Below are 22,674 nucleotides of genomic sequence, written 5' to 3' on the forward strand. Positions count from 1 at the left end.
CGCCATCCAAGCTCTGTTTGACTCAATGCCCAGGCGTATGAAGGCCGTTATTACGGCCAGAGGTGGTTGTTCTGGGTACTGATTTCTCAGGATCTATGCACCCAAATTGCGTGAAAATTTAATTACATGTAAGTTCTAGTATAATATATTTGTCCAATAAATGCCCGTTTATCATCTGCACTTCTTCTTGGTGAAGCAATTTTTAATGGCCAGTAGTGTACTTACCGGATTAAGGAGATTGAAACTCATTTGAATTCGTCACTTTGAGAAAAAGCGAAGCTGACAGCGATATCTCTGTAATTAATGGACTTATGACCAGAAACTATAAAATGTGTAGTAAATTTCTATTTCTTAAGCGGTTCCATATACATTTGAGGTGAATTAGTTAGCTGAATCACACTATATTGACAGGGATACCTTTCTCTAAAGTTAGTGAAGTAACGTGATCGCTTAGAACGAAGTGGTAGGGGAAGAATAACAGTTGAGGAGTGTAGGTGGAAGACGAATGCGTATTTTAAAAGTTGTTGCTTTTCTCCAAATATGTTTATAAAAAATATTCTAGAAGTACTTGTATGATGGTCAATGTGAGTAGATTCGCACTAGTTGCAATTTGTTCTGAGCATACTTCACAGAGACAGAATACAATGGCTGATTCTGCTTGTTAACGTTAACTCTATCCTCCCACATTTGTGAAGTATCTCCTTCATGATGGGGTTTAAGAGACACATTGTGTGGATGGGCTATGACCCACCGTTCTGCAACGATTGAGTTACACGGCATTAATTATTTGACTATTTCACGTGGTATATTTCCGCTCGCATCTTCGAACTGTTCGTTTTGCATCCTTTCCGAGTATAAGCATTTGATATTCTCCACGCCTTTTACAAAATTTGTTTATTTGGGATCATTAGGATTTCTGTCCTACGCATCCTGCAAAGCTTGTTCAGACATAGTGGCGCTGTTCTGCAAACAACTGCACCTCTGCCAGATTACACAGGGTGAGTCAATAACTGTTGCCACCAAGAAAAACTCCGAAAGTATGATAGGAGCTGAAAAGTTTGTGCGACAGGAATTGCATGGGACAACGGGGGCCATAATATGACGTTGGTTTTTTGTTGCTAGGTGGGGTCGCGCAGAGATATGAAGGTCAGCGAAGGTCACAAAGGTGGCATGAGCGTCCATTTACAGAGGGTGTTCGAAGTGTAGACGATGGGTATCAATGCAGTGCTGCAGTCTTCTTATCATGGATTGATTGGTATTCCTTATCAGATCGGCACTTATCGAAACACATGCTCTGACAATTCTCTCTCTCATATATCTTCAGGTGTAGTTGGAACGTCTTAATCAACAACGTCTTTTACAAATCCCCACAAGAAAAAAGTGCAGAGGCGTCAAATCTGGCGAACGATCCGGCCACGACACAGCCCTCCGCGTCCAATCCAACGATTTGGAAATTGTTTCTTGAAGTCATTTCTAGCCATCAGCGAAAAATGTGCCGGACACCCTCCGTTTTGATATCACATTCTGTTCCTTGTTCCTAAAGGTGTTACTTCCAATAACAGACCTAACGTTTCTTGCAGTAATGTGGTGTATTCCCTACCATTAAGATTTCCTTCGCTGAAATAGAGCCCTATAATTCTGTCCTCCAGAGTCCCACACCATACATTCACCGACCACGGTTTTTGGTGTGCAACTTGCCGCAGCCAACATGCATTTTCAGTTACCCAATAATGCAAGTTATACAAATTAACGTTTCCATGTTTTGTGAATGTAGCCTTGTCATTAAATAAAATCAAATTAGAAAATGTGTCATCCCTCTGAATCTGAAATTGAACCCATCGGCAGAATTCAGTGCGACGCATACAATCCGTACCACTTAATTCTTGGTGGAGACTGATATGTTAAAGGTGATATTTATGGCGATGCAGAACACGAACAACACTACTCTGGCTCATGCCAGATTCCCTTGCGATTTGACGCGAACTAACAACAGAATATTAAAGCGGTAATACAATATAACCCAACTGGCGAGAGGAACTTGAGACGTCTCTTAAAGAGATGATGTGAACAATTCTGAGGCGGAAAGGGCCAAATGGACTAATCCTTGAAGACGATGATAATGATGATAATGAATCTCGCCACCTTCTCCTCCCGCATATTCCTTAACTGTGTGTTATCACATTAATCTTCCCCTTTTTTGCCCATTCCTTTGTTCGTGCTAATGCTGATAGCACTCATATTTAAAATCCTACCGTATCGTAACCTGTAATTATTGTTGTGTTTACCATGTACGAATATAACTGTGTGTATGGTTTTCTTATCTGTACTATTGTAATATTTATTTTTCTAACTTAAATATAACATACTAACAGTGATATATGCAATGTAAAATATGTAGAACCAATGATGTCCCTCATATTGCCAGGATAAATAAATTAATGTTACGTTAGTGCGTAAGTTGGTAGCGTTTTTGTTTTGCATGTTGGTATTCCGATTGCTATGCATTTATTTGTCTAGTGTCATTTTTTATTTCTAGATGCTGTTGCTTGTTTTGAGTTCAATGGAGGGGGGACACAGCAGCGGAGGCAGCCAGAAATATTTTCACCGTGTATGTGGTTAATGGCACTAGACAGATCACGGGAGGAAAATGGTTTTTTCTGTTTAAGAAGGATCGTTTTGACATTAGTGACTCTCCATGTTCAGGAAGACCTTCTGGGTTTGATGAAGATCATTTAAACGCATTAATCCATAATGATCCACGCCAGAGTACTCGAGAACTGGCAACTGTGATGAACTGCGATCATTCCACCAATGTGCGACATTTGCATACAGTTGGGAAGGTTCAAAAATTGGGTGTATGGGTAACGCACGGTCTGAGCCAAAGTTTAAAAAAAAAACAGTGCCTGATCATACGTGCATCTTTGCTTGTTCGTCATCAGTTGGCTCCCGAACAATACTGACCATTCCTGTCGTTACTGGTGACGAGAAATGGCGTCTTTATTCTAATATAAGGAACAGGAAGAAATGACTAAGCCTAACGAAGCAGCAACTCCCCATACAAAGACGTGCGCGAATCCACAAAAGTCAATGCATCTTGTCGAACAGCGACGGAGAAGTGATTCTACTCCACGTTACCACCTGCCCGCATTCTGCTGGATTGACAAAAAACACTGAACAGGCGTTGGATTGGGAAGTCGCTCTCAGGTTTTCACCTTTTCCGCTATCGAATAGTCATCAAGGAACTTCCTTTCCGGATGAAAATGCCCTCCGAACATGGCTCTACGAGTTCTTCGTCTCAAAACCGTGTGATTCCTACAGTCGCGGACCTGAAAAGCCCCAGCGTTGGCGAACTGTTGTAAATAGTGTAGGAGAATATATTATTGAAGACTAAAGTCTTTGTCATGTGTGTCTGTTGTGTTTATTAAACTTATGGAAAAATGCTTCGAATTTACTTATGCACCGGTGTAATTAATAAAAAAATCAACTTACAATGCAGTGTAGATAAACAATTAGAAATCGTGTAAGAGGGTATTTCTGTTTAGCATTTGTTTGTGAAACCAGAGAAACAACTTCAGCAGTGTGATCGGAATTACGAGAGCACCTTCATTTTCAATACTAGTACAAAATAATAGCGTCGATAATTGTATGTATAAACGCACTGTAGACCAATAGGCCTGTTGCAGCGTAACAAGTTTCAATGATTGTACATTGTAGAGTTGACATTATAAGGTTCCTATTATCACTGATGGAAATCGCGTTTGTTGCCGTTCACAGCGTAGCGCTACCAAGCTTTGCTTCCCTTTCTCTGACGCCGGCAGACGAGACGTTGCTATGGCAACTGGGAAAGCGTTGCTTCGCGCATGCGCCGTGCGACGCTACTCGTGTCAGCTGATCGACGCGTGGATGTAGGTGGCTCTGGCACCGCAACGCGCTTCAGTAGTGCTGACGCAGCCGTCGAGGAAGGACTGTTGCGGCGAGCGCCTCTGAGGCTGTCTCAAGTTTAAGGTAAAGCCAATAATCAGCGACTGATAGAACAATTAAAATTAAAGTGCGGCAACGTTTGTTGATTGTTGCCAGGGTCACTCTGTATAATTTTTGTTTTTTTGTTTTTACAGTTTTCGGTTTGTTATACGAAAACACATTTGCATCGAAAAACGAAATTGTGATATCGAATTGATTCGCGCTGTTTTGCTAAATGTGTAATAATTGTGTTTTATACGTTTCACCTGCTCCGAATAATCGCCAGAATTGTCTGTCTGTCGATGTCGTCCAGAATATGTTAGCGAAAGTGAAGGTGTAAGATACGTGGCCAAAACCAGCGCTACAGCCGCAAAGTTGCGTAACTGCCCGGTTCGCTTGTCGGATCGGCGCTTCATTCAAAACTGGTTTCCTGACTTTCTCACCTTCATCTGGCTCTCGATACGAGTATGTTTTTGCATATTACCTTCAGGATGATAATCCTGTCCCTTTTACGGAAGAGAAAGTGGTTCCTAATACGGGTTCCGGAGGACGTACTAGGTTTTTTTGCTGTTAACAGTGGTTAGTTATGGTTACTCGTTCGATGACATACGGATTTGCAACGTATCAAAGCAAAGTTCTAAAGTGTTTGTGTGTTTCTAGTAGCAAACAAAACTTTTCTTTTTCTCTCTTTGTAATGTGTTTTTCCTAAGGCACATCGAGCATAAAATATCTCCTTGAAGGCTGCTTTTTAATCTTCTTTGAACACATATTGTGTTGTCACTATTTATTTACGACCAAAGTATTGCGCATGTTCTAAGTTAAAAACAACGACAGTGCTCTGTAGTACACATTATTTCACCACATACTAAATTTGCATGTTAGTAACTTGGTTGTATATTCCAATAGACATTAACGGCACAAACGCCCGGGTTGTCAGAGCGTTTTGCGTTTAAAGAGTGTGGCACAACTTCGCCTACACCATGCTTGTTACGTCCGCCTCATGTTTTTCATTCTGTCGTGATGGATGTGAACGGAAAGCGAAAGACGTCAATCTGATGTTTTGCACGGTCAGACTGAGAAGCACACTGGTGGCCGTATCGATTTAACTCCAGGCGCCCGCCACCGCAAGATTCATAAAGCGCCGGGAGCGGTGCTGAGTAAAAACAACTCATTAAGCAGTTCCGTGGACGCACATCACGTTTCCTGCAGGATATATAACAAGGCTGTGCTATGGAGCATTGATTCACTCACCCAAACTCCGCGTCTCGATTTAAAGTGAGGCGGTTACAGCGAAGCTCTTGTTTTACAGTATTACGTTACGTTTTTTCTTGAACTGCTTATATTTACTACGAAGTAGCATTATATGTGAGTCATAGAATTCATTGCTTCTGAATTTCTGCGCTGCTTATCGGTCAACTGAAATACCTGCACGGGACAATTCGTGGGGCTAAAAGTGGAATCACCACATAGGCTCAATCATAGGTAAGGCAAATGGAAGGCTTTAGTTTACTAGGTTACTGGAAAAATTTAACCAGCCTACAAACGAGAACTGTGCGTCACATCTTAGAATATTGCTTAAGTGGGTGGAACCCATACGAAATATTTTTTATAGTACCAACAGAGAATATTGAACGTATACCAGAAGTTTCACAAACTGCGACATTGTCGCGAATAAAACAGTGACCCGTATATACAATAAGTTTCCTTTAATTTACATCTATGGTCACAAACTTTTTTTATCAGATTACCGGTTTCGGTCTATAATGACCATCATCAGATCTGCATCAAAAAATGGGAAAAACATAAATACACTCGCAGATTGTCTACAGCTTAAAAACGCTACATTTACGACAATGACAATTACAAATGGTACCAGAAGGGCTGCACGAAGAGAGAGCGTCATCGAAACGCCGAAAAGCCTGAACTGGCGTCAGCTGTCCTGTGAAGCCTGCTTACAAATTTTCAAGAATCATTGTTAAGTGAGAAATCTAGGTATATACTACAATCCCAGTAGTATCGCTTCCGTGGAGACTGCAAAAACAAAGAACTAATGTCGAAATTATATCTGTTTGACCTCAGACTGAATTAACAATTACAAGATTTTTGTGGTTGGAGTAAGATAGTGGCAACTCTTGATACATCTAAAACAAAAGCCTGTCTATTGTTCGCATAACTTCCTCACCTCAGTGTTCGTTGAGGAGGGCGGATAAACCATCGTAGCATTTTTGTAAAAGAGCGCGCATTAAATCGCTGTGACGATTCAGACAACTGAAGTTGATAACTCTAGTTAATGTATTCCTCATTGTTGAATATATGAATGCATTGTTGTGTATGTTGTCAGATTTCCTGTTAAGACAGCTCTAGGTAAGTAATTTAAAAGATTAAATTTTTAACTCATTTCAGTATTGGTTCTCCTGGTTAGTAAGCTCTTCCTGCACCGGATATATTTTGGAGACTAGAGATCAGCAGTGCGAAAGCGATAGATGCACAGCCGTGTTGAGACAGCTGTTGTGGTGATATTTATTTGCGTCAATTCCGAAAAAGTTATGGTGACGAGTGAGACTCTAATACTAGTTTCCATGGTGAAGTGAAGGCAATGAAAAACACAGGAACATCTTTGAGGGAACGTCTCTTAGTCGATATTTGGCCGTTGGTTCTACAGCATTTAGGTATGACGTACCGCTAAAAAACGAGAAAGTTGTTTTACAGTACATAACAAATGACATCCGTGATAAAGATTGCTTACTCCTAATCGAACAAAAAAACAGAAAACTTAACCATCTTCGGAAGCAGACGTAAGTGAAACCTGCGAATGTTAACAATGCTGCACAATAGGAATAAATTATAGTTTTTACGTACAAAAACGTTGGAAACCTCTTAATAAATAGGAGTAATTGCTTCCTTTCAGCAATCGTTATTTCAACGTAACTGAATCAAACTATGCACTTCAATTTGTAAGTTCTTATGATGGTTATTGATTCTCGTAAACTTTCGCCTTTCATACCAATAACCGTAGAATTCTACTGTCAAATAGCGAATTTTTCATAAAATTACGAGCTTTGCGGTGAATGATTTATTGTCCTTTTAATTGTTGAGTTTATATTTCTTGTTCGTTTCATATTTACTATGTTGAGTTATGTTGCGACTTCGGTTCGCACTGTTGCTTTTGTTTCTAGTTGTCCTAATATTTCTCTCTTCTCCATAGATATATGCTTTTCTGTGTATACTGTTTTCATGGTTTCTCCACAAATCTTTTCATTTTAAAATGCTTATTTCCGATTGTTGAGCCTTATTTCTTTCCAGGTCTTCCTTGGCCTCTTTAATGTCTTAATTGAGTGAAAACTGCTTTCTTAAGCAGCGCAAAACAGATAATACGTATTTTCCTACGTGATAGCGAATCTGAATGTTAGTTCAACGCTTTACTTCCCAGGTCATTTTTTTGTCCCACTCTGTCCCAGGTGCGGTCTGACACACCGCTATGTTTAAATAGCCATAAAAATTACAGTAAAACAGTTCAGTTTTTATGTAAAAGATTACATTAATACGACACAAAAAATATATTCAAATAAATTTTAAAGTTCAATATTTACGAAAAAATTGCATCTCAACAGAAGACTGCGCAAATTGAACATAATATTACATGATAGCATTATTACTAAGAAAATTCAAATAATCTGCGCTCTTTAAATTTTACTCTTTGCTGTTACTTACTATACACGTAACAATAAGAGCATAAACTCCCACAAAACAAGAAAAAATGAAAATTACACTAGTAATTTTCAAGTTCATAGTTTTCTTTGCACCCGCTGAAAATTTTTGTAGAGAACTCAAGCTAGATTGCCTTCTTGCAACAACGACAAATAGAAGCCGTCTTTCTCTTCTTTTCTTGGGTCACAAGTGGAGTATGCTTTGCGTTCTTCCAATCGTTCCACAACGACTTCTACTCTTGGTTCCGCTAAATCCAAAAACCACGGTGAATAGATACACGAAGTTCACGGGCTATGTGATAGCTGTTGAGTAGCAATTTATCTGTGGCGTCACCAACGAGTTTGCAAGCTTCTTCAAAAAATTAAAGCGGCTCACCTGAGTATCGTTTTTGTAGGACTTGTGAAGGCCAAAAGCACTCACTCCACTTATGTCCAGCATGCGGAAAAATAATACCATTGGCCATCGTTGGAAGGCTTCGACGGCCAGCAATATTTGTTTCAGCCAAATATATTTCTAGGATAACTTTTAGTTAAAGATTCAGTGTCTACAATTCTGGCTTTGATCACTCGTCTCATTCATGGATATCACAGGTGGCAAAACAAAATTCGTCTACACTTTCGCGCTCTTCCTGTTATGAATTACGTTCACTTACAATTTCGTTGTCATTGCCTAATCCAACATCGCTTCCTAAACTGTCCTCAAATCATTTTAAAACAGTATCGTGAAAGTCAGGATCCGTAACATGAACAGCAGATTAAGACTTGGCTATTGAATCCATAACGCAAAGTACCACGGGTGATCTCAGAGACCGCTAGCTCGAAAGAAGCAGTAATAGTATAGGTTCACGTCATATTAAAGTGGCTACTGACAAAGGAAATCACTGCAGCTTCCAGAAGGAACAACTAGATAACGCTGTAATCTCCTACCCCACCCATACGCATTATCAACAGAGTAACAATAAACGCTAGCGGTCTGCGAGACCGCACCTGGGACGTTAAGGGTTAAATGTCCAGTGACGGGAAACTAGCATTGCAAATAATTTTCTCACCACACAACAAAATCCACATTGATTTCCTGATTCAATGTGTACGCAATATGTTGTGTCGATTCCCTAAGGTCTCGACACAATGAGTGGCTAGGTGCACGCGAAACTAACGCAGACGGGCGTAAATTCTGAAACAGGAGACTGGATGAAAAACTATAAAGAAAAGAAGAGAGATTGTCATCTACTTAACTTTTAATGATGTTCTTCTTGTTGAAATACATCTCTTGCATAGTAGTAAGCAATTAGCAATGATACACATGGCGCCTTGCTAGGTAGTAGCGATGGACTAGCTGAAGGCTATTTAATCTGTCTCTCGGCAAATGAGAGGAATACTTGGTAGGTCTAGTCGCAAGCTATGTCGTCCGTACAACTGGGGCGAGGTCAAGTCCGTGTCTTGTGACCTGCCCTGTGGTGGCGCTACGTTTGCGATTACATAGTGGCGACACGCGGGTCCGACATGTACTACAGGACCGCGGCCGATTTAAGTTACCACCTAGCAAGTGTGGTGTCTAGCGGTGACACCACATTCCTCCCCCGCAAATCGGCGAACGGTCGTGAGATAAGGCTTCCGCCCGCCGTGGGGAGGACCCCATGTTGACGTATGCGATGAGGTGGGGAGCCTAACAACAGGCGAGGCTGTGCCACCCGCACCCGGCCATTCGGTCCGAGGGGAGCTAGGAAACGCCTGCAAACCTAGTCCAGGGTGCACGTCAACATGAGGTGTATGCGCACGTAATGAGACAGAAGGGTCGACCTCCATGTGGTCGGAGCACCCGACGGGCGAAGACGACATCTGGTCCGGAGCGGGCAAGAAGTCCATGGCGGAGGACGGCTGGTCACGGGAAGCGCGCGGCGGCGCGTGACCCAGGGAGGCGCCATGCGGTTGCAGCGAAGCGTCCGCTGCGGGCGGCGCCGGCGGCGGCTGCGGCGGCGCGACGCCATGAGGCAAAATGGAAGGCAGCGTCGGTAACACCTGGGGATGAGGCGAGCCAGTAGATGGGTCCCCAGGGCGCTGACCTGACGGCTCCGTCGCTGAAAGCAGACGGGGAGCGGCAGAACCCAGGCGACGACAGAGGCGCAGCTGATTGAGATGCCGACGCACCTCACCAGAGGCCCCCAAAACCAAATACATCGCGCGGCCGAGGCAGCGAAGAATGCGCCCTGCGAGCCAACGCTGTGAACCGCGATAGTTGCGATAATAGACAACGTCGCCAGGAGCAAAAGCAGGAGTCTGCCGCTGCACAGGAACCTGATGTGGCGGATGCAGCAAAGACATCAGAGTTCGATGAGGACGACCATGGAGCAACTCAGCCGGCGAGCGACCATCGCGGGGCTGAGAGCGATATGAGGACAAAAAGAGCAACAAAGCGTCCTCCCGAGAATGCGACTCTTTCAATTTCAACATCTGTGACTTGAAAGTCCGGACCAATCGTTCCGCGGCACCGTTTGACTGAGGCGAAAACGGCGCGGATGTCAGATGTTGAATACCATTGGCCTTGCAGAACGACTGAAATTCTGCGGACATGAATTGTGGGCCATTGTCGGAAACAATAGTCTGCGGAAGACCTTCAATGCAAAAGATAGCAGACAAGGCTTGGATGGTGGCAGAAGACGTCGTGGAAGACATCCGGACAACAAAAGGAAAATGACTGAAAGCATCGACCACAACCAACCATCGAGCATTCCAGAATGGACCAGCAAAATCGATGTGCAAGCGTTGCCAAGGGGAAGTGGCTTTCGGCCATGCAAAGAATTTCCGCGGCGGTGCGGATTGTTGTTCGGCACACGCCACACAAGAGGAGCACATATTCGTAATCGCAGCATCGATTCCGAACCAAGTACAGTGCTGTCGAGCAAGTTGTTTCGTACGCACTATACCCCAATGTCCTTGGTGAAGAAGCTTTAAGACAGAGGACTGTAACGAACGTGGGACCACGACTCGAGACTGATCATTATCGGAACGCAACAACAACACACCACGTCGTACAAAAAGTCTCTCCTTGTGAGCAAAAAATCTGCGAACCAAAGGATCCTCGATCCGTGACTTTGACAAGGGCCATTGCGTAGCAACAAAACGCAAAACGGGAGCAAGGACAGGGTCAGCAGCTGTGGCTGTAGCTACACGACGAAAATCAATCGGAAACGATGCGACCACGTCATCGGCTTCCGAATCAATGAACATGCAAGCAAGTGCGGAAGAATCGAATGCTTTATCCTCAGCAACAGGCAAACGGGACAACGCATCAGCGTTGCCGTGCTTAGCAGTGGACCGATACAAGATATCGTAGCGGTACTGCGAGAGAAAAAGTGACCAGCGAATGAATTTCTGCGCTGTACGTGGAGGTACAGGCTTGTTCGGATGAAAAAGCGATGTCAAAGGCTTGTGGTCCGTGATGATGGTAAAGGGACGACCATACAAGAAATCGTGAAACTTTGTTACACCAAACACAAGAGCCAAAGCTTCCTTCTCTATTTGTGAATAATTTCTTTGCGCAGATGAGAGCAATTTGGACGCAAAGGCAATAGGGCGATCATGCGAGCCATCCTTGTGCGCAAGCACAGCACCGATCCCGAAATCCGATGCATCGACCATCAACAAAAGGGGTTTTCGGGGATCGAATGGCGTAAGGCAAGTATTTGAAAGTAACGCCGATTTCAACTGGCGAAAGGCGCGTTCGCATTCCGTCGTCCAGACGAACGGAACACCTTTACGGCGTAAGCGATGAAGCGGAGCTGAAATGGAAGAAGCATTGCGCACAAATCGGTGATAATAATTTACCGTACCCAGCACACTCTGTAGCTGTTTTAAGTTCCGCGGTGACGGCAAGTCCTGAATGGCACGAAGGTGCTCTGGACTCGGATGTATACCTTGGGCATTTATGACATGCCCCAGGTACGGTAAGTCACGAGCAAAAAACACACATTTGTCCTTCCTCAAGCGAAGCCCATTCTGACGCAAGACCTGAAATAATGTCCGGAGATTCTGCAAATGTTCGGCTTCTGTCTTTCCTGAGATTACAATATCGTCCAGATAGTTCGCAGCCGTAGGGACCGACGCACAAATAGTTTGTAAATATTGCTGAAATAAAGCAGGGGCGGATGCACACCCGAATGGCAGTCTTTTGAAGCGATACAAGCCAAGATGCGTGTTGACCACTAAGACGCGCTGGGATGCTTCGTCCACAGGTATCTGCAAGTACGCATCTGCTAGGTCCAATTTTGAAAAATATTTTCCCGGGCACAGTTTGTCAAAAAGGTCTTCCGGGCGGGGCAAAGGAAAAGTAGCAGTCACTAGTTGGGGATTCACAGTTGCCTTGAAGTCCACGCAAAGTCTCAATTTTCCGGAAGGTTTTGGCAAAATGACTAAGGGTGAGGCCCAGAGAGAAGCCTGCACACGTTCAATTACACCTTGAGATTCTAATTCGGCTAACGTTCTTGCGACCTCATCACGCAATGCGTGGGGAACATTGCGCGCTCTGAAAAATTTTGGTTGCGCGTTAGCTTTCAGTTCCAAATGCGCTTCATAGTTCTTAGCGCAACCAAGGCCCGGTGCAAAAATGTCTGCAAATTCTTCACAAAGACTAGAAACACTGGCGGAAGGCACAGTCTGATTCACTGATAGGACCTGATTTACAATAGACATATTAAACAATTGAAACAAAACTAAGCCAAACAAGTTCACTGCACTAGAGGAACGAAGAACATAAAATGACACAAGTTTTGTCTGTCCCTTGTATGTTGCAAGAAGGCTGCACTGTCCTAACACAGGTATATGCTGTCCTGAGTAACTAGTTAACTTAGCATTTGCGGCACGCAATGGCGGTTGGCCCAGTTGTTTGTACGTGTCGTGATTAAGCAATGAAACAGCAGCTCCGGTATCGAGCTGGAATGGTATCACTTTTCCTGCAAAGTCTAAGTCCACAAAAAGTTTATTGTCTTGTTGACGACAAGAGGGACTGTCTCGTGCAATGTGAACTGAGACAGGTACAGAAGCACTTGCGACTTTACGGGATTTCCGGCGACGTCGACGCACACTTTGGGTGGGACGAACACAGTCACTGTTAGCTAAAGTGTCACTGGACGGGTGGAAATGAACTACATTAATGTCCATGGGCGAAGGTCCACGAGCCTGATTGTCCTGGATTCGATTCCGGCGCGAAGCAAAAGGCCTGGAATTTGTGTGATTGTCTGTTCTTAGCTTTTTCTGGCAAACACTTTGTACATGTCCTTTCTTTTGACAGTAAAAGCAAATAGCTTGGCGTGACGGGCAATTTTCACGCGAATGTCTAGTGGCACACCGCGGGCAAGATTTCACTGCATTTGCTTGCTGACGCGGCGCACGTGGTTGCAAGCTAGGCGGCCGCAGCGAAGTCGGGCGCGAGGGCCGCTTAGCGTCCCGCGCAGCGGGCCCGGCGGGCCGATTAACGTGACACACTGCCGGCGAAGGTTCAAATGATGCCTGAGCAAAGTCAAGTGTGTCTTGCCTGTCCAATATGTCTATCACTTGTTGCAGGGAGGGATTAACGAGTTTCAAAATCTGTTCCCTTATGCGAACATCAGAAACGTTCTGTGCAATTGCATCACGCACCATAGTATCTGAATATGGGAGGCCACATTCACAGGCAAACGCGCAGTCTCTAGTAAGGCCTTGCAAAGTTGCTACCCACTCCCTGTTAGTCTGACCGGCCGTACGTTTTGTACGAAAAAACGTATACCGTTTGGCAACTACATTTACTGTTTCTTTGAAATAGGCATCCAAAGCAGACAAAATTTCTTCGTAGGACAGAGTTGCTACGTCGCGTCGGGGAAACAATTTCACTATCACACGGTAGGTAGACACACCGACACAAGAAAGCAAAAACGGCTGCCGCTCTTTACCTTGAATTCCATAAGCTGTGAGGTGGAACCGGAACTGATCGGCCCACTCAGTCCAGCTTTCGGTTGTGGCGTCAAAGGGCCGAAATGGCGGTGCGACAGCGTTGTGTGGCTGCGGTAGCGATGAAGCGGCGGGTGCCGCATCGGTTTGCAGCGCACGTTGACCCTGGACGAGCTGTCCAAGGGCTTCCAATAACGCCTGCGTCTGCTGATTCTGCAAGCGAAAAAATTCGGACAGTACATCTGGAGAATGCGGCGAAGCCATGACACAAGCAAATTAGAGCAAGTATAACACAAAGACTGCAACGTGGGCGCGGCACCACTCCTCGGCGCCAAAATATTGTTGTGTCGATTCCCTAAGGTCTCGACACAATGAGTGGCTAGGTGCACGCGAAACTAACGCAGACGGGCGTAAATTCTGAAACAGGAGACTGGATGAAAAACTATAAAGAAAAGAAGAGAGATTGTCATCTACTTAACTTTTAATGATGTTCTTCTTGTTGAAATACATCTCTTGCATAGTAGTAAGCAATTAGCAATGATACACATGGCGCCTTGCTAGGTAGTAGCGATGGACTAGCTGAAGGCTATTTAATCTGTCTCTCGGCAAATGAGAGGAATACTTGGTAGGTCTAGTCGCAAGCTATGTCGTCCGTACAACTGGGGCGAGGTCAAGTCCGTGTCTTGTGACCTGCCCTGTGGTGGCGCTACGTTTGCGATTACATAGTGGCGACACGCGGGTCCGACATGTACTACAGGACCGCGGCCGATTTAAGTTACCACCTAGCAAGTGTGGTGTCTAGCGGTGACACCACACAATAAATCGAAGCAACATTAATAATTATCTCATCATTATTTACAAAAACTTAATCATCTTAATGAGTTAAGTTGTTGCAATGTCTGTGTAAACCAAGATTTCAAAGAACGAAAGTGAAGATGTTCCACTGCACATTCCCTGGTTATGCCTGAACGGGATTGTGATTTACTTTTACATCGCATGAGAATTTCCGGAGGGATTGAGAAGCGGGAAGTCGCTTATCCTAATAACCAGAATTTCCTGAAGAATTTTTGGAAATATTGGGAATAGTAACGCAGTAATTTAGTGTCTGGGGGACTGCATATTGAGATTACAGTATACAAAGAAAACTAACATTTGGTGCTGCAACACATCTTGTTATTACAATAACTCTGTGTACGTGTATCTGTGTACATTGGATTATCTTTTCTCTCTGTGATTGTTTAAAGGTAAATGAAATCATTACGGAGTGACCTTTAGTGACCGATGACATTTTCAGTGTTGTTACCCATGAGTGGGCGCGATATCAGACAGTAAAGTCTCAAAATGCATTGTGGTTTACCGTTTTTGCGATAACGTATGTGGCTTTATTCGCTGGCGCCGTGGAGGTTTGCTGTAATCGAAGGGAGGTCGCACCGCTATCACGAATCTTGCTTTGCTGAGACCTGCTTGTTCAGTTCTGTATAACATAGGTTTTTATTCTCTTTGGTTGAAATACTCTGGGCCACCAAAAACATATCCTTATGACCGTTCATTTCGTGAAAATTATAGTTTTGATGACAAGAGTTCAACTCTGGCATGTATGCATGCCGTATGCGATTAGAACATCGCACGCAGTTTTTTTTTCCAAGATTATAATTATTTGATAATGTGGGGGATTTTAAGTACAAAACCTTGAAGGTTATGTTTTTAAAAGCCTCTCAACTTTAGAGCATTATTTCATTTTAACACTGTCACCCTAAATTACTATGAGATGATTTCAGGATGGTGATAAAAACTCTTGCCGCTGATTATCCCTGGTATGGAGCACTTACTTCAGATCCTGTCAAGACATATTCTTTACTTGGACATATTCGATGCTCATCGATATTTACAAAATATCGAAGGTTGTATTGAAACATTGATCTACATATATACTCCGCTAGCCACCGAGCGGTGTGTGGCGGAGGGCACAATTCGCGCCAGTCATATTCCCTCCCTCCCCCCCCTCCCCCTCCCTCTGTTCCACTCGCGACTCGCAAGAGGGAAAAACGACTGTCTGAACGCCTCCGTACGAGCTCTTAATTTCCCTTATCTTTGAATGGTGATCGTTGCGCGATTTGAAAGTTGGTAGTAATAATATATGCTCTCCATCCTCGGCGAAGATCGGATTTCGGAATTTAGTGAGCAGCCCCTTCCGTTCAGCGCGTCGTTTATCTGCGAGTGTATCCCACTTCAAAATTTCTATGAGATTTGTAACGCTCTCGCGATGGCTAAATGTACCAGTCACGAATCTTGCTGCTCTTCTTTGGACCTTCTCAATCTCTTGAATGAGACCCAACTGGTAAGGGCCCCATACAGAAGAACAATACTCTTAACACTGGACGAACTAACGTATTATAAGCAATTTCCTTTGTTGAAGGACTGCATCGCTTCAGGATTCTACCAATAAACGGCAATTTAGAGTTCGCCTTGCCCGTTGCTTGTGTAATCTTATCATTCCATTTGAGGTTATTTCGAATAGTCACACCCACATACTTGACGGATGTACCGCTTCCAAAGACTGGGCATTTATTTTGTACATTAATGAGGATTTTCGCCTTGTTATACGCAGTAGGTTACACTTACTAATATTGAGAGATAACTGCCAGTCATTACACCACGCATTTATTTTCTTCAACTCCTCATTGATTTGTCACTACTTTCGTCTGATACTTCTTTCCTGATATTGCAATATCGATACCGAAATTTTGAAACGTCGCAACGTCAATGTTTTTCGACGAAATATCGACCTTCGATGTTGGCAAAAGAAGGCTGCATGCTACCGCTGTCAATGTTTTCGCCATTTAAACGATTATTTTTCTGAACATGTGTCAGCCAACACCAGAACAACGCATTTGGAAGTTAAACGTGACGACGGAGTGGTAGGAGCAGCAGTATTTTTGAACGAAGACCGGAACATTGACGATTGTTGTAGTTGAGGGTCGAGTAAAGCTCCCCGTAAGCGACCAAATAATTTGTCAATCTTTACTAGTTATGTGAAATATTTGACAGTATGCGGTTTTGTTTGGCGTGTTTATTCAAATGTAAAGCGTATTTAACAGAAATTTTGACGGACGTCAGAGTCGGCAAGACGGTGGACGTTTTTTGTATTGATGTTTCGCCAACTATGGAAACTACGATCAAGGATAAGAACAAAATGGCACGGGCTATCGCCAAAATTCTAAAGGTGTAGCGTCTTTCCCAGCCGTATATTACGCAGCGAGACGTTAAGAAGATCAATATTCTACGCACAAGATACAAGGGGGGGAGCGCAATTAAATTAAATCGAAGCACTCTGGTTCTTTCACTGACGATATACGGTATAATTTTCAACGATAGTTTCTGGTGGACAGTTGTCAGAGGATCAGGTAGAACATAAATTTTCTCGTATTTGTGTCTTCATTTTCAACGTTAGGGTGGAGAAACAAATAACGCATTGAAAGTTTGACTGTCAGTTCCGAAAAAGTTAACGTAATCATCATGTTCTGAGCGTAATATTTCCTTTAGCAGATTTTCATGAGTATATTTCTCTCTCAATTTGAACCATTGCGTAGACCAATATCTTGTTTTCCTTCGTGTTCTCAGAGCAGATTATGTTCTCTTTCAACAGCGCAATCGACTGAAGGGGAATCCTCTCTCAAAAATGTGTTAATAAACTGTAAACAAAAAGTTATGGGATTTGTAATATTAATTATTGCTGTATTTGTTGATTAATAAATATTCTAAATCTATTTGTATCTTCCTTTTTGCGCCTTTCTATAAATTCATCATGTAACATTTCTTTGAAATCGATTGCTATCAGTTGTCGATTTAGCATCGATGATGTACTCGAGATGCGCTTGTTTGTTCCGTATTCCCTTAATTGTATTGAGCGATTTAAGTACTGTGCGAGTATGTTCCAGTGTGGTTATATGTCTTTAAGATTTTAGAAAATATGAGCAAAATGTGTCTTTTTCAAAGAAAACGTTTTGTGGCATAAGCTTTTAGTGTTTTACATGCGTGAAAGCTCTGTCGTCAATAATTAGGGCTCGAAGGCCAAACCGGTACTTGAATTTCGTAAAATATGCTCAGAGTACACACCGCTTTTAGCAGTTTTCACAATTTTGATTATTTTCCTTGTTCTATAATCTGCTGTACCCGTGACAGCTGAAACATTCTCTGATACATAGGAGTTTCTATTCTTATGTAGTAACAGGGGGAGTTTTGACTGAATGGCAGATTATTCCATATGTACATATATTTTTATAAGGGATTAAAATGCATATTCCGCCAAATTTCTCTTAGTTAAATAAAAAGGAAGCGTCATTTACGAAATGCAGCCACAACAGTTAGCTTGACATGGTAACGTAATTATGCCTTGAAGACAAACGAAGTCTTCACTCCTATAGGCAATTGTGTGCTGTTTTGAAAAAACACTTCAATACATGCCTGATACACGTTTTGTTCAGAATTAAGTGCATGCAATAATTTTCAGCGCAAAGAAGTTGTTCGTAAAAGCTTGTTAGAGAGCAAACTTTTCACGGAATTGTTTCGAACCCTATTTAACAAGAGCGTCGCATAGTTTGACGCTGCTTTATTTACTACTGTAGTTGCTTGAAGTGTTACGATGGCATATTTCTCGTAGCACTATGTAAACCTCAAGGCAACTTTTACCAATCCAGTCTGCCACTCTACGTGCGGTGTGACCAAGACTTTTCATAATTCAATGTAATGTTCCAGGAACCTGTGCTCGTATTTAGCCCTTTTGTAGTGGCATTGCAAGATAATTGTTTTAAAATAAGTAAGATGAAGTCGTAGACTGTGGGGCTGCGTTCTATTCATGATGTCTCCTCTATGCTAGCAAGGAAATCAGGGAAACATTTGAAGAACTATTTTGTATCGGCATTACTGCGATGGAAATCTAGAGTCTAAAGTAATGTGAAACGGAGACAACCAAAATACTTGACATTCCTGGAAGATTTCACGCTGACACTCTTTCAGCAAATGTGGTTCTAACATGACGGCATACCCGCACATTTTGCACGCGGCTTCCGCTAACGTCAAACGCGGTTAGGTCGAGGTGGACCAACTCCTGTGGCAACCATGATCGCCAGATTTGACTACTTTTGACTTATTCTCGTAGGGCCGTATGAAGAGTCTCTACTAAGAGAGTCCGCAGCTCGTGGTCTCGCGGTAGCGTTCTCGCTTCCGGAGCATGGGGTCCCGGAGCATGGGGTCCCGGGTTCGATTCCCGGCGGGGTCAGGGATTTTCACCTGCCTCGAGATGAGTGGGTGTTGTTGTGTCGTCATCATCATCATTCATTCCCATTAAGGTCGGAGGAAGGCAATGGCAAACCACCTCCGCTAGGACCTTGCCTAGTACAACGGTGCGGGTCCCTCGCATCGTCACCTACGCTCTGTCAAGGAGTATGGGACGTAATTATCTATTATGAGACTCCTGTAAGAAGAAGATCACTTTGCACGAGTTCTGGCGGCATCACAAACTGGGGTTTGTGGTCCGTGTGCACGCGAGCAGCAAGGTCACTCTGCACATACCGTAAAGTGGGAGATTTGAAAGAATTCCGCTCTTGAAACTTATTTTACATGCAATCGGTACATTTCTGTACGTTGGTTGTTTGTCACAACTGTATCAATGAAGTCCTCTATTATCCACAGAATCCCGCAACAGGAATTACAATAAATCCGTAAAAATTATCTAGAAGATTCCTCAGAAGAGCAAGGCAGCGAAGATGTCACCGAGGAACCAGTTATCGCACGCACCAATCATCGGCATGCGTTGATATGTTGTTAGGGTATGCAGGACCAAATTCGTTCAGCTATACTGAGTGTTTTTTACTCTTCGGGAAATGTGTAGCGTCGTTGGCAAGGAAGTGAATGGAAAACAACCGGAAAAATGGAAGAGTATTTCCCGAAAACGAACTGAAAGCAACTGATAAGAAACACAGTACGTGTCAAGCTTAATTCTGTAAATAACTTGTCAGTGTCCGGCGTGTAAATCGTAAGTACTACCCAACCACAATATTACTGAACCTCGCCTCCCGTGACCAAACAAGCGGTGACGTTACAGTAAACAAAAACCATATCCATTTTTTCGACTTTATATACATTGTGGGAGTCCGAATAGCTTCACGAGCAAGGACAACAGAACACATTCTGATGGCTTCAAACGCACAGGTAAACACACGAGCCGACCGAAGCGCCATCACCCCCAGATTCAATAATGTTGTGGTCGACTATAGTTCAATTCTTTTATCTTGGCGGCTCGCGCATGCCCGCCTAGACGCGGGAGATTGCTGCGTTGCCAGTTGCACACGACGCACGCGCCAAGAGAAGCAGCGCCATAGTATAGCATAGTTTGCAAGCTTACGTTTAGGGGGGAGCGCGCAGTTCATGAAGTAAAGCCACCACGGCCGCATTAACCCTTTCGGTGCTACAAAGACGTGCTCCCTGCATTCCGCGCTGTGGGCGATTTTGTCACTGCACTGCTCGCCTGTGCAGATACATTGTTTTCCGACTGCTTTGACACTCTTTATCATTCGATTCCACAAAAACTATTTGGCTCAAAAATTAGATTTTTACCTATCTTCTTGACTGATACCTTCCCCCCATAAATGACTTAATTTTGTTTCGATGTTCAACGCATTTATTATGCAGCATTAAATATAGTAAACCATTACACGAAATTTTGAAGAGTTTGCAGAGGTAAAGTCCACAGAGTATACTTTCCGGATGGTCGATTTTAGTTGCCACAATGTTGAGAATGAAATGTGGACAAGATACCTATATATTTCATTTAATTTAAGTACCACATAAGTGTCGTATGTAATATTGAGAAATATTCCACCTTTCGCGACTGTAACAAAAGTTTGACCTACACTGGGCACGTTTGGCTTTATTTTAAAGCACTTCAATCAATCAAAAGGAAGTAGACAAAATACATTAATCAAAACTGTGAACTTACAAAAACATTAGGATTTCAATGTACCGTCTGTCAGTGAAGTGCTCAGAGCTATGTCAAATATAATTTGGCACACACAAACAGCATTTATTTGCTAAAACACTGATGAGCCAACACAAACGTTGAATATTGTGCTACCACAGCACAAAACTACGAAAGGTGACTTGGCAATGGAGGACACAAAATACAGTCCTCTTATGATGCTTCAAAAGAGAGAAACGCGTCTGGTCTAAATAAGTCGCTTAATACAGTTGCAGAAGAGGGATATATTTCAATACCATTGGTAAAACTGCGACTGTGGAACAAAAACAAGAAATAGAACATGAATACCATTGTGTATGTACCATACCTTTCACCGATGGAAGTGCTTTAAAATAAAGCCAAACGCGCCCTGTGTAAATAAAACTTTTATTACAGTCGCGAAAGACGGAATATTTCTCAATATTACATACGACACCTATGTGGTACTTAAATTAAACGAGATATTGTTATACAGTAAATACTATATAAAATTTAGGTATCTTGTCCACATTTCATTCTCAACATTGTGGCAACTAAAATCGACCATACGGAAAGTATACGCTATGGACTTTTACCTCTGCAAACTCTTCAAAATTTCGTGCAATGGTTTACTACATTTAATGCTGCACATCAAAACAAAATTAAGTCATTTATGGGGGGAAGGTATCAGTCAAGAAGACGTGTAAAAATCAAATTCTTTGGCCAAATAGTTTTTGTGAAATCGAATGATAAGTGTGGCAAAGCAGTGGGAACACCATGTGTCTGCACAGGCGAGAAGTGCAGTGATGACAAAATCGCGCACAGCGCGGAATGCTGGGAGCACGTGTCTGCAGCAGCGAAAAAGTTAATGAAGAGTCAAAGCACTAGAAATTTCATTCAAACTAATAAAATTCGTGAAGTAAGGGACTCCAATATTATTTTTAAATAAAGAAAATATTAAGCACCACACAAGGTTTGAACTCATAACCTTTCACTTGGCAGCCCAACACCTTAACCGTTCCGCTACCTCAGCTCGTCAGACAGTGTAATTACATAAGGACTCTAACACCTCACGCAACTACTTATAAACACTGTTGGTATGACTATGAATTACTCACGCTTCGTCGAAGTACAATATGAAATAAACAATTACCGCTGTTCTTTATTGCGAAAAGCGATTAGTGAGAATGATACTAACACCTTTCCTTGCTGTCGCCTAAATTAGGAGGCTTATTGGTTGTTTGGTTTAATTAATTAATAGAATATGAAGCAATTGGTATAAAGAATGCTTTTTCCAAACTTTCTATAAAAGAAAGTCTGCTATCAAGACATTGCTTTTGTTCAATTACTTTATTTATGACTGAACGTTTCTAAAACTGAACACACTCGTCAATGCTCTGCACTGCAGTCGAGATCTGGCAACGTCGTTCTCTGTTCATTGGCTGACTGTTTTGTGACGTCAGATGCGCAGAACGAACCTAAACTCGGCCGCCAAGATATATGACGCGCACTTTAGCAGTGCGGTGTGTTGTCAAATGTGACACGCTTGTGCTGTAAATACAGTATATAGCAGTTTCCTGTAAAAACGTGTATTTTGGATTATGTGTGCAGTGTAGCGTCCGCAGTAACCTGGATAATTGGGAGATTCCTGTGTATCGAGTAAAAGATATGACAGACTGTCGTGAGCGAGGTGAAATTACCACTGACGTTAGAAATGGTGCATTTCTCTCGAACGTTAGCAGAGTGGTGTGTGCGCCACCTGTGCAAGTTTTCTATTTGTGGGAAAGCTATGTGCAGAGCGCTGAAATAGAGAACGGACTAGTAGGCGTGGAGTACAAAGTGGGAGTTTCCGTGGCGGCGCAGCACGAAGAGCTGCTCCCGGTGCAGGAAGTGTGTGTGTGTGTGTGTGTGTGTGTGTGTGTGAGGGGGAGCCTGCAGATAATGCGCCAACGCTATTAAAGCAGCGCCCTAGGACAGCGTGTTCACAGTTTCACTCCTGCACTTTAGCCACCAGCGTTACAGTGCATGCTACGGGGTATCCACGTTCGATCCTCTAAATCGCTTTTTAGCGCTTAGTGGAGAAAACAGTCA

The 22,674-nt window shown here is 43.0% G+C and overlaps 1 protein-coding gene across 1 annotated transcript in view; it reads left to right on the forward strand.

The window, feature by feature from the left end:
* Positions 1–3,954: 3,954 nt before the first annotated feature.
* The window catches only part of LOC126237437 (protein quick-to-court), a 342,763-nt gene continuing 324,043 nt past the window's right edge, over positions 3,955–22,674 (forward strand). The window contains exon 1 of the mRNA XM_049947552.1: positions 3,955–4,005. The gene's annotated coding sequence lies outside the window, so the exon portion shown is untranslated. The remainder of the gene's footprint in view (positions 4,006–22,674) is intronic.

This window comes from Schistocerca nitens, chromosome 2 (genome assembly GCF_023898315.1).
Source record: "Schistocerca nitens isolate TAMUIC-IGC-003100 chromosome 2, iqSchNite1.1, whole genome shotgun sequence".
NCBI classification, from domain to species: Eukaryota; Metazoa; Arthropoda; class Insecta; order Orthoptera; family Acrididae; genus Schistocerca; species Schistocerca nitens.